This window comes from Nerophis lumbriciformis, linkage group LG13, assembly GCF_033978685.3.
Source record: "Nerophis lumbriciformis linkage group LG13, RoL_Nlum_v2.1, whole genome shotgun sequence".
NCBI lineage: Eukaryota > Metazoa > Chordata > Actinopteri > Syngnathiformes > Syngnathidae > Nerophis > Nerophis lumbriciformis.
In genome coordinates this window covers 8230710-8242920 of record NC_084560.2, presented here as the reverse complement: position 1 = coordinate 8242920, position 12211 = coordinate 8230710, and the positions used below count along the sequence as shown (strand labels likewise).

General features: G+C 33.7%; 1 protein-coding gene across 1 annotated transcript in view; it reads right to left on the bottom strand.

The window, feature by feature from the left end:
* LOC133613876 (E3 ubiquitin-protein ligase SH3RF3-like) overlaps positions 1 to 12211 on the bottom strand; it is a 325501-nt gene that overhangs the window by 240257 nt on the left and 73033 nt on the right. The gene's annotated exons all lie outside the window — the stretch shown is intronic.

Below are 12211 nucleotides of genomic sequence, written 5' to 3'. Positions count from 1 at the left end.
TCTGGCCCAGCTGTCCATTTATGGAACACGAGTGAATAATGAATCAATGTCTGCATGCAGAAACACCCTGTTTGTGTGTGTGTGTGTGTGTGTGTGTGGGTGTGTGTGTGTGTGGGTGTGTGTGTGTGCGGTGTTCTGCCTCATAAGCCACACACCGGTCATAAGATTCAATTATGAAAAACAAGAGATCTTTATTGACAATCGACAACAACACAAACATCTGCAGGCTTCACAGCCATCTGCTGTTACAGACTGCTCAATCAGCGCAGTGTGTGTGTGTCTGTGTGTGTGTGTGTGTGTGTGTGTGTGTGTGTGTGTGTGTGTGTGTGTGTGTGTGTGTGTGTGTGTGTGTGTGTGTGTGTGTGTGTGTGGACATAAGCAATCATCTGTTTGCATGTTTGTTTGTGGTTTCCGAGCATGCACGGTGCGGTCTGTCCGAGAGAAGGCGCGCCTGTCAGCACTAACCTGGCGACAGGACCATTAAAATAAACCAGTTATCATTTTATCTAGCACGATTATAGGCACGATGATGGTTTATGTAGCACGATTATAGGCACAATGATGGTTTTACTAGCACGATTATAGGCACAATGATGGTTTATGTAGCACGATTATAGGCACAATGATGGTTTATGTAGCACGATTATAGGCACAATGATGGTTTATGTAGCACGATTATAAGCACAATTATGGTTTATGTAGCACGATTATAGGCACGATGATGGTTTATGTAGCACGATTATAAGCACAATGATGGTTTATGTAGCACGATTATAGGCACAATGATGGTTTATGTAGCACGATTATAAGCACAATGATGGTTTATGTAGCACGATTATAGGCACGATGATGGTTTACGTAGCACGATTATAGGCACAATGATGGTTTATGTAGCACGATTATAGGCACAATGATGGTTTATGTAGCATGATTACAGGCACAATGATGGTTTTACTAGCACGATTATAGGCACAATGATGGTTTATGTAGCACGATTATAAGCACAATGATGGTTTATGTAGCACGATTATAAGCACAATGATGGTTTACCTAGCACGATTATAGGCACAATGATGGTTTACCTAGCACGATTATAGGCACAATGATGGTTTATGTAGCACAATTATAGGCCCAATGATGGTTTGTCTAGCATGATTATAGGCACAATGATGGTTTATGTTGCACGATTATAGGCACAATGATGGTTTATGTAGCACAATTATAGGCACAATGATGGTTTATGTAGCACGATTATAAACACAATGATGGTTTATGTAGCACGATTATAAGCACAATGATGGTTTATGTAGCATGATTATAGGCACAATGATGGTTTATGTAGCACGATTATAGGCAAAATGATGGTTTATGTAGCACGATTATAGGCACACTGATGGTTTATGTAGCACGATTATAAGCACAATGATGTTTATGTAGCACGATTATAGGCACGATGATGGTTTATGCAGCACGATTATAAGCACAATGATGTTTATGTAGCACGATTATAGGCACAATGATGTTTATGTAGCACGATTATAGGCACGATGATGGTTTATGTAGCACGATTATAAGCACAATGATGTTTATGTAGCACGATTATAGGCACAATGATGTTTATGTAGCACAATTATAGGCCCAATGATGGTTTGTCTAGCATGATTATAGGCACAATGATGGTTTATGTAGCACGATTATAAGCACAATGATGGTTTATGTAGCATGATTACAGGCACAATGATGGTTTATGTAGCACGATTATAAGCACAATTATGGTTTATGTAGCACGATTATAGGCACGATGATGGTTTATGTAGCACGATTATAGGCACAATGATGGTTTATGTAGCACGATTATAAGCACAATGATGGTTTACCTAGCACGATTATAGGCACAATGATGGTTTATGTAGCACAATTATAGGCCCAATGATGGTTTGTCTAGCATGATTATAGGCACAATGATGGTTTATGTAGCACGATTATAAGCACAATGATGGTTTATGTAGCACGATTATAAGCACAATGATGGTTTATGTAGCACGATTATAAGCACAATGATGGTTTACCTAGCACGATTATAGGCACAATGATGGTTTACCTAGCACGATTATAGGCACAATGATGGTTTATGTAGCACGATTATAGGCACAATGATGATTTATGTAGCACGATTATAGGCACGATGATGGTTTATGTAGCACGATTATAGGCACAATGATGGTTTATGTAGCACGATTATAGGCACAATGATGGTTTATGTAGCATGATTATAGGCACAATGATGGTTTATGTTGCACGATTATAGACACAATGATGGTTTATGTAGCACGATTATAGGCACAATGATGGTTTATGTAGCACGATTATAGGCACAATGATGGTTTATGTAGCATGATTATAGGCACAATGATGGTTTATGTAGCACAATTATAAGCACAATGATGGTTTATGTAGCACGATTATAGGCACAATGATGGTTTATGTTGCACGATTATAAGCACAATGATGGTTTATGTAGCACGATTATAGGCACAATGATGGTTTATGTAGCATGATTAAAGGCACAATGATGGTTTATGTAGCATGATTATAGGCACAATGATGGTTTTACTAGCACGATTATAGGCACAATGATGGTTTATGTAGCACGATTATAAGCACAATGATGGTTTATGTAGCACGATTATAAGCACAATGATGGTTTATCTAGCACGATTATAGGCACAATGATGGTTTACCTAGCACGATTATAGGCACAATGATGGTTTATGTAGCACAATTATAGGCCCAATGATGGTTTGTCTAGCATGATTATAGGCACAATGATGGTTTATGTAGCACGATTATAAGCACAATGATGGTTTATGTAGCACGATTATAGGCACAATGATGGTTTATGTACCACGATTATAGGCACGATGATGGTTTATGTAGCACGATTATAAGCACAATGATGTTTATGTAGCACGATTATAGGCACGATGATGGTTTATGTAGCACGATTATAAGCACAATGATGTTTATGTAGCACGATTATAGGCACGATGATGGTTTATGTAGCATGATTATAGGCACAATGATGGTTTATGTAGCACGATTATAGGCACAATGATGGTTTCATTCCCTCGATACGTGGTTTTACAGACAAATAAATCAATAGGAGAGTAGATTTTATTAGTAGACTGACATCGACAACTCGGGTTGTCCCGATACCAATGTTTTGGTACCGGTACCAGAATGTATTTCGATACGTTTCTAAATAAAGGGGACCACAAAAAAATGTCATTATTGGCTTTATTTGAACAAAAAATCTTAGTGTAAATTAAAGATATGTTTATTATTGTAATTTAGTCCTTAAATAAAATAGTGAACATACTAGACAACTTGTCTTTTAGTAGTAAGTAAACAAACAAAGGCTCCTAATTAGTCTGCTGACGTATGCAGTAACATATTGTGTCATTTATACACCTATTATTTTGTCAACATTACGAGGGACAAACTGTAAAAAAATGATTATTCATCCACTTGTTCATTTACTGTTAATATCTGTGTGGAGGGGGGGCGTGGCCTGCGGGCCTGCCTCGAAAACAGCAACAGGTGCATAGATGGCCCAGTTGAGCCTTTGTTATCTAATCACCTGTCGCCTTTATTAGCAGCAGCCGGATTGAGACACGTAGTTGGGAGTTGGAGGTGCTGCTGAGCGGACGCAGGAGAGGAAGACATTTTGCTGGAAAGCAAAAGCCTCTGAAACCAGATATCATTTTATGTAGCACGATTATAGGCACGATGATGGTTTCATTCCCTCGATACGTGGCTTTTACAAACAAGTAAATCAATAGGAGAGTGGACTTTATTAGTAGACTGATAATTGACAGCTAGGGTTGTCCCAATACCAATGTTCTGGTACCAGTACCAAAAAGTAGTTTGATACTTATTTAAATAAAGGGGACCACAAAAAATGTCATTATTGGCTTTATTTTAACAAAAAATCTTAGTGTACATGAAACATATGTTTATTATTGTAATTTAGTCTTTAAATAAAATAGTGAACATACTAGGCAACTTGTCTTTTAGTAGTAAGTAAACAAAAAAAGACTCCTAATTAGTATGCAGTAACATATTGTGTCATTTATACACCTATTATTTTGTACACATTACGAGGGACAAACTGTAAAAAAAATGATTATTCATCCACTTGTTCATTTACTGTTAATATCTGTGTGGAGGGGGGTGTGGCCTGCTGGCCTGCCGTGAAACGGGGTGTGCCAGGACCGGCCTCGAAGACAGCGACAGGTGCGTAGATGGCCCAGTTGAGCCTTTGTTATCTAATCACCTGTCGCCTTTATTAGCAGCAGCCGGCATGAGACACGTAACAAAGTTTTCCAGTGTGAACATTAAATATCTTGTCTTTGCAGTCTATTCAATTGAATATAAGTTGAAAAGGATTTGCAAATCATTGTATTCTCTTTTTATTTACCATTTACTCAGTGGCCTAGTGGTTAGAGTGTCCGCCCTGAGATCGGTAGGTTGTGAGTTCAAACCCCCGGCCGAGTCATACCAAAGACTATAAAAATGGGACCCATTACCTCCCTGCTTGGCACTCAGCATCAAGGGTTGGAATTGGGGGTTAAATCACCAAAAATGATTCCCGGGCGCGGCCACCGCTGCTGCCCACTGCTCCCCTCACCTCCCAGGGGGTGATCAAGGGTGATGGGTCAAATGCAGAGAATAATTTCGCCACACCTCGTGTGTGTGTGTGACAATCATTGGTACTTTAACTTTTAACTTTTACACAACGTGACAACTTCACTGGTTTTGGGGTTTGTAACTTATTACCTTTCACTGAAAACCTGAAACAACAACATTTCCCCAATGCGTGATAAATAAAAGCCAATCGGACTATAAATCGAACACAGCGTCAGCATGGTGTCCTTCTCATGCATAAATGGTAAATGGGTTTGTGTGGGGGGAGGTGTGGCCAGCGCGCTTGCAGGAGCAAAGGTCACCGCCTATGGTGCTGACGGCGAGACACAGCTGGCAGATGATTCGATTTCGCAGGTGGTGTCTTTAACAGTAAGCGGCCGGGAGCAGGAGGAGGAGGACTGAAAAGTCGAGTGTCATATGAATATTGTGGAAAAATAAAACCTTTGTCAAACCAGAACTACGATCTCCAGCTAGGAGGAAACTTCCACAGGGTTCTACTTGTATAGCGCTTTTCTACCTTCAAGGTACTCAAAGCGCTTTGACACTAATTTCCACATTCTAATATAGTACTTGCATGTGTTCCAACCCCCTGACAAGATAAGAACAAGAAACAGAAGACCCTGGAATACCAAACGTCAACGTAAATGTCCGCTACTGGCTGCAGGCGACGTACTAATAACGTCCCACAGCAAACACCGCGGTGTTCTTTCTTTTTCCGTTCGTCTGCACGCACCACGGGACCTGGCTGACTGATCATCACAAGGAACATCGGCGGCAACAACGTCATTTTCTGCTGGCAAATGAAGAGGGGGAAAGAACTTGACTGCCTGCGGGGGTGTCGGAATACAGCCTTGATCGGATGGAAGACACAAAAGAAACAGCCTGGCAGGAAAAGTCTTCCTGCTGACATTGTTTCATGTTGTATAAAAGTGTGCGCGCGTGTGTGTGTGGGTGTTCTTGTATTTCTACCCTTCTCGAGACATCAACAAGGAAAAGCATCTTCCATATGAGGAGGGGTGAACAAGTGATGACATAAATCATGGTCCCAATAACATTGCATCTAATAGAGAATGTCTCATTTGCACCCCTGCTGGTGACATCTATCAAAATGAGGGTGGTCCCGAAAAGGAGGGATTTTTCTAATTGACAGTGTGTCGATTTAAAAGTGCTCCCCCTCTGGTCAACATATGAAATAACAAGCGTGGGTAAAAAATTGAAGTGCTCCCCCTCTTGTCAACATATGAAATAACAAGTGTGTGTAAACATTTTAAGTGCTCCCCCTCTGGTCAACATATGAAATAACAAGTGTGTGTGTGTAAGACAAAATTAATTAAAAAATATATATATATATATATGTATATAGAGATATACTGTAATAACTTGAAATAAATAATGAAGTTAAAAAATTAAAAACAATTAATTAACTAAAAGCAGTCTTTTTCGCACAATGTGTCAACTTTTTTCTTATAAAATTGGGAACAATTCCTCACATTTATTTCTGTTTCTGTAATATTGCAAAATGTTCTTGGAAAAGTACTACTTTTTTATGTAAAATGCTTACTTTTTAAAGCAAAAATGGCGACATTTGTCCTATAAAATTCTGACTTTTAGCACAATGTTACCAATTTGTAAAATAGTGACATTTTTTGAGTAAAATTCCGATTATCATTATAATATTGCCAAAATATGAACATATGAAATAACAAGTTTGTGTAAGAAATTTAAATGCGCCCCTTTGGCCAAAATGTATTTAAAAAAAATAAAATAAATATATGTATACAAAGACATACTGTAATAACTTGAAGTAAATAATGAAGATTAAAAAAAAAAAATTAAAAATAAAATACAAAAAATAAAATAATAATAATAATAATTAAAAGCAGTCTTTTTCTCACAATGTGTGGACTTGTTTCTTACAAAATTGGGAACAATTTCTCACATTCGTTTTCTGTTTCAGTAATATTGCAACATTTTCTTGTAAAAGTAGTACTTTTTTATGTAAAATTATTACTTTTTAATGCAAAAAAGGCAACATTTGTCATATAAAATTCTGACTTTTATCACAAAATTGCCAATATTTTTGTTGTTCTTGTAAAATAGTGACATTTTTTGAGTAAAATTATGACTTTTGTCATAATTTTGCCGAGTAAAATGACGATTTATCATTATAATATTGCCAAAAAGGTCCCAAAAAGGGGGGATTTTTCAAATTGACTGTGTGCCACTTTTCAAAGTGCTCCCCCTCTTGTCAACATATGAAATAACAAGTGTGGGTAAAAATTGGAAGTGCTCTCCCTCTGGCCAACATATGAAATAACAAGTGTGTGTAAGAAATTTAAATGCGCCCCCTTTGGCCAAAATTAATTAAAAAAAAATATGTATGTATGTATATAGAGACATACTGTAATAACTTGAAGTAAATAATGAAGATTAAAAAACAATTAGAAAAAAAAATAAAATTAACTAAATGCAAAAAAGGGGACATTTGTCATATAATACTCTGACTTTTAGCACAATATTGCCAATTTTTTTGTTGTTCTTGTAAAATAGTGAAATTTTTTTAGTAAAATTATGACTTTTGTCATAATTTTGTCGATTAAAATGCCGATTTATCATTATAATATTGCCAAAAAGGTCCTAAAAAGGAGGGATTTTTCTAATTGACTGTGCGTCGCTATTAAAAATGCTCCCCCTCTGGTCAACATATGAAATAACAAGTGTGTGTAAGAAATTTAAATGTGCCGCCTTTGGCCAAAATTAATTTAAAAAATATATATATATGTATGTATATAGAGACATACTGTAATAACTTGAAGTAAATAATGAAGATTAAAAAACAATTAGAAAAAAAAATAAAATTAACTAAAAGCAGTCTTTTTCTCACAATGTGTCGACTTTTTTCTTATACAATTGTAAAATTATTACTTTTTAATGCAAAAATGGCAACATTTGTCATATAATAGTCTGACTTTTGGCACAATATTGCCAATTTTTTTGTTGTTCTTGTAAAATAGTGACAATTTTTTGAGTAAAATTCCGATTATCATCATAACATTGCCAACATTTTAAAGTTTTCCTAAAAAGGAGGGATTTTTCAAATTGACTGTGTGTCACTTTTCAAAGTGCTCCCCCTTCTGGTCAACTTATGAAATAACAAGTGTGTGTAAAAATTTGAAGTGCTCCCCCTCTGGCCAACATATGAAATAACAAGTGTGTGTAAGAAATTGAAATGCGACCCCTTTGGCCAAAATTTATTTTAAAAAATTTTAAAAAAATGTATAAAGAAACATACTGTAATAACTTGAAGTAAATAATGAAGATTAAAAAACAATTACAAACAAAAAAAATAATTAAAAGCAGTCTTTTTCTCGCAATGTGTCGACTTGTTTCTTATAAAATTGGGAGCAATTTCTCATATTCTTTCTGTTTCTGTAATATTGCGATATTTTCTTGTAAAAGAAGTACTTTTTTATGTAAAACGATTACTTTTTAATGCAAATATGGCGACATAAAATTCTGACTTTTAGCACAATATTGCCAATTTTGCTGTTGTTCCTGTAAAACAGTGACATTTTTTGAGTAAAATTCCAATTATTATTATAATATTGCCCAAATTTACAGTGGACCCAAAAATGGGGAATTTTTCAAACTGACTTTGTGTCACTTTTAAAAGTGCTCCCCCTCTGGTCAACATATGAAATAACAAGTGTGTGTAAGAAATTTAAATGTGCCCCTTTTGGCCAAAATTAATTTAAAAAATATACATATATGTATGTATATAGAGACATACTGTAATAACTTGAAGTAAATAATGAAGATTAAAAAACAATTACAAAAATAAATAAAATTAACTAAAAGCAGTCTTTTTCTCACAATGTGTCAACTTTTTTCTTATACAATTGTAAAATTATTACTTTTTAATGCAACAATGGCAACATTTGTCATATAATAGTCTGACTTTTAGCACAATATTGCCAATTTTTTTGTTGTTCTTGTAAAATAGTGACATTTTTTGAGTAAAATTATGACTTTTGTCATAATTTTGCAGAGTAAAATTCCGAATATCATCATAACATTGACAACATTTTAAAGTTTTCCTAAAAAGGAGGGATTTTTCAAATTGACTGTGTGTCACTTTTCAAATTGCTCCCCCTCTTGTTAACATATGAAATAACAAGTGTGTGTAAAAATTGGAAGTGCTCTCCCTCTGGCCAACATATGGAATAACAAGTGTGTGTAAGAAATTTAAATGTGCCCCTTTTGGCCAAAATTATTTAAAAAAATTATATATATATGTATAAAGAGACGTACTGTAATAACTTGAAGTAAATAATGAAGATTAAAAAACAATTACAAAATGTTTTTTAAATAAAAGCAGTCTTTTTCTCACAATGTGTGGACTTGTTTCTTACAAAATTGGGAACAATTTCTCACATTTTTTTCTGTTTCAGTAATATTGCAAAATTTTCTTGTAAAAGTAGTACTTTTTTATGTAAAATTATTACTTTTTAATGCAAAAAAGGCAACATTTGTCATATAAAATTCTGACTTTTATCACAAAATTGCCAATTTTTTTGTTGTTCTTGTAAAATAGTGAAATTTTTTGAGTAAAATTATGACTTTTGTCATAATTTTGTCGAGTAAAATGCCGATTTATCATTATAATATTGCCAAAAAGGTCCCAAAAAGGGGGGATTTTTCAAATTGACTGTGTGTCACTTTTCAAAGTGCTCCCCCTCTTGTCAACATATGAAATAACAAGTGTGTGTAAACATTTGAAGTACTCCCCCTCTGGCCAACATATGAAATAACAAGTGTGTGTAAGAAATTGAAATGTGCCCCCTTTGGCCAAAATTAATTTAAAAAAAATAAAAAAAATATGTATAAAGAAACATACTGTAATAACTTGAAGTAAATAATGAAGATTAAAAAACAATTACAAACAAAACAAAAAAATTAAAAGCAGTCTTTTTCTCGCAATGTGTCGACTTGTTTCTTATAAAATTGGGAGCAATTTCTCATATTCTTTCTGTTTCTGTAATATTGCAATATTTTCTTGTAAACTAAGTACTTTTTTATGTAAAACGATTACTTTATAATGCAAATATGGCAACATAAAATTCTGACTTTTAGCACAATGTTGCCAATTTTGCTGTTGTTCCTGTAAAACAGTGACATTTTTTGAGTAAAATTATGACTTTTGTCATCATTTTGCAGAGTAAAATTCCAATTATTATTATAATATTGCCACAATTTACAGTGGTCCCAAAAAGGGAGGATTTTTCAAACTGACTGTGTGTCGGTTTTATAAGAGCTCCCCCTTTGGTCAATAAATGAAATAACAAGTGTGTGTAAGACATTTAAATGCGCCCCCTTTGGCCAAAATGTATTTTTTTTAAATATATATATGTATATAGAGATATACTGAAATAACTTGAAATCAATAATGAAGATCAAAAAACAATTACAAAAAAAATTAAAAATAAAAACAATTAATTAACTAAAAGCAGTCTTTTTCTCACAATGTGTCAACTTTTTTCTTATACAATTGGGAACAATTCCTCACATTTATTTCTGTTTCTGTAATATTGCAATATTTTCTTGGAAAAGTACTACTTTTTTATGTAAAATGCTTACTTTTTAAAGCAAAAATGGCGACATTTGTCATATAAAATTCTGACTTTTAGCACAATGTTACCAATTTTTTATTTTTTTTTTGTAAAATAGTGAAATTTTTTGAGTAAAATTCCGATTATCATTATAATATTGCCAAAATTTACGGGGGTCCCAAAAAGGAGGGATTTTTCAAATTGACTTTAAAAGTCCTTCCCCTCTGGCCAACATATGAAATAACAAGTTTGTGTAAGAAATTTAAATGCGCCCCCTTTGGCCAAAATTAAATTAAATTTAAAATATATATATATATATATATATATATATATATATATATATATATATATATATATATATATATATATATATATATATATACAGAGACATACTGTAATAACTTGAAGTAAATAATGAAGATTAAAAAAATAAAAAATAAAAATAATAATAATAATAATAATAATAATAATAATAATAATAATAATAATAATAATAATTAAAAGCAGTCTTTTTTTCACAAAGTGTAGACTTGTTTCTTATAAAATTGGGAGCAATTTCTCACATGGTTTCTGTTTCTGTAATATTGCAATATTTTCTTGTAAAAGTAGTACTTCTTTATGTAAAATTATTACTTTTTAATGCAAAAAAGGCAACATTTGTCATGTAAAATTCTGACTTTTATCACAAAATTGCCAATTTTTTTGTTGTTCTTGTAAAAAAGTGACATTTTTTGAGTAAAATTATGACTTTTGTCATAATTGTGCCGAGTAAAATGCCGATTTATCATTATAATATTGCCAAAATTTACGGTGGTCCCAAAAAGGGGGGATTTTTAAATTGACTTTGAGTCGCTTTTAAAAGTGCTCCCCCTCTGGTCAATATATGAAATAACAAGTGTGTGTAGAAATTTTAAGTGCTTCCCTTCTGGTCAACATATGAAATAACAAGTGTGTGTAAGACATTTAAAGGCACTCCCTTTGGCCAAAATTAATTTTTTTTTAAATAAATAAATATATGTATACAGAGACATACTGTAATAACTTGAAGTAAATAATGAAGATTAAAAAATAAATAAATAAATAAATAATGAGGGGTTAGTGCGTCTGCCTCACAATACGAAGGCCCTGAGTAGTCTTGGGTTCAATCCCAGGCTCGGGATCTTTCTGTGTGGAGTTTGCATGTTCTCCCCGTGACTGACTGCGTGGGTTCCCTCCGGGTACTCCGGCTTCCTCCCACCTCCAAAGACATGCACCTGGGGATAGGTTGATTGGCAACACTAAATTGGCCCTAGTGTGTGAATGTGAGTGTGAATGTTGTCTGTCTATCTGTGTTGGCCCTGTGATGAGGTGGCGACTTGTCCAGGGTGTACCCCGCCTTCCGCCCGATTGTAGCTGAGATAGGCTCCAGCGCCCCCCGCGACCCCACAAGGGAATAAGCGGTAGAAAATGGATGGATGGATGGAATAATAATAATAATAATAATAATAATAATAATAATAATAAACATTATTAGACATTTAAATGCACCCCCTTTGGCCAAAATTAATTTAAAAAAAAAAAAATATATATATATATATATATATATATATATATATATATATATATATATATATATATATATATAAATTGATTAAAAAAATAAAATAATAATAATAATAATAATAATAATTAAAAGCAGTCTTTTTCTCACAATGTGTCGACTTGTTTCTTATAAAATTGGGAACAATTTCTCACGTTTCTGTAATATATTGCAATATTTTCTCGTAAAAGTAGTACTTTTTTATGCAAAATGATTAGTTTTTAATGCAAAATGGCGACAATTGTCATAGAAAATTCTGACTTTTAGCACAATATTGCCAATTTTTTTGTTGTTCTTGTAAAATAGTGACATTTTT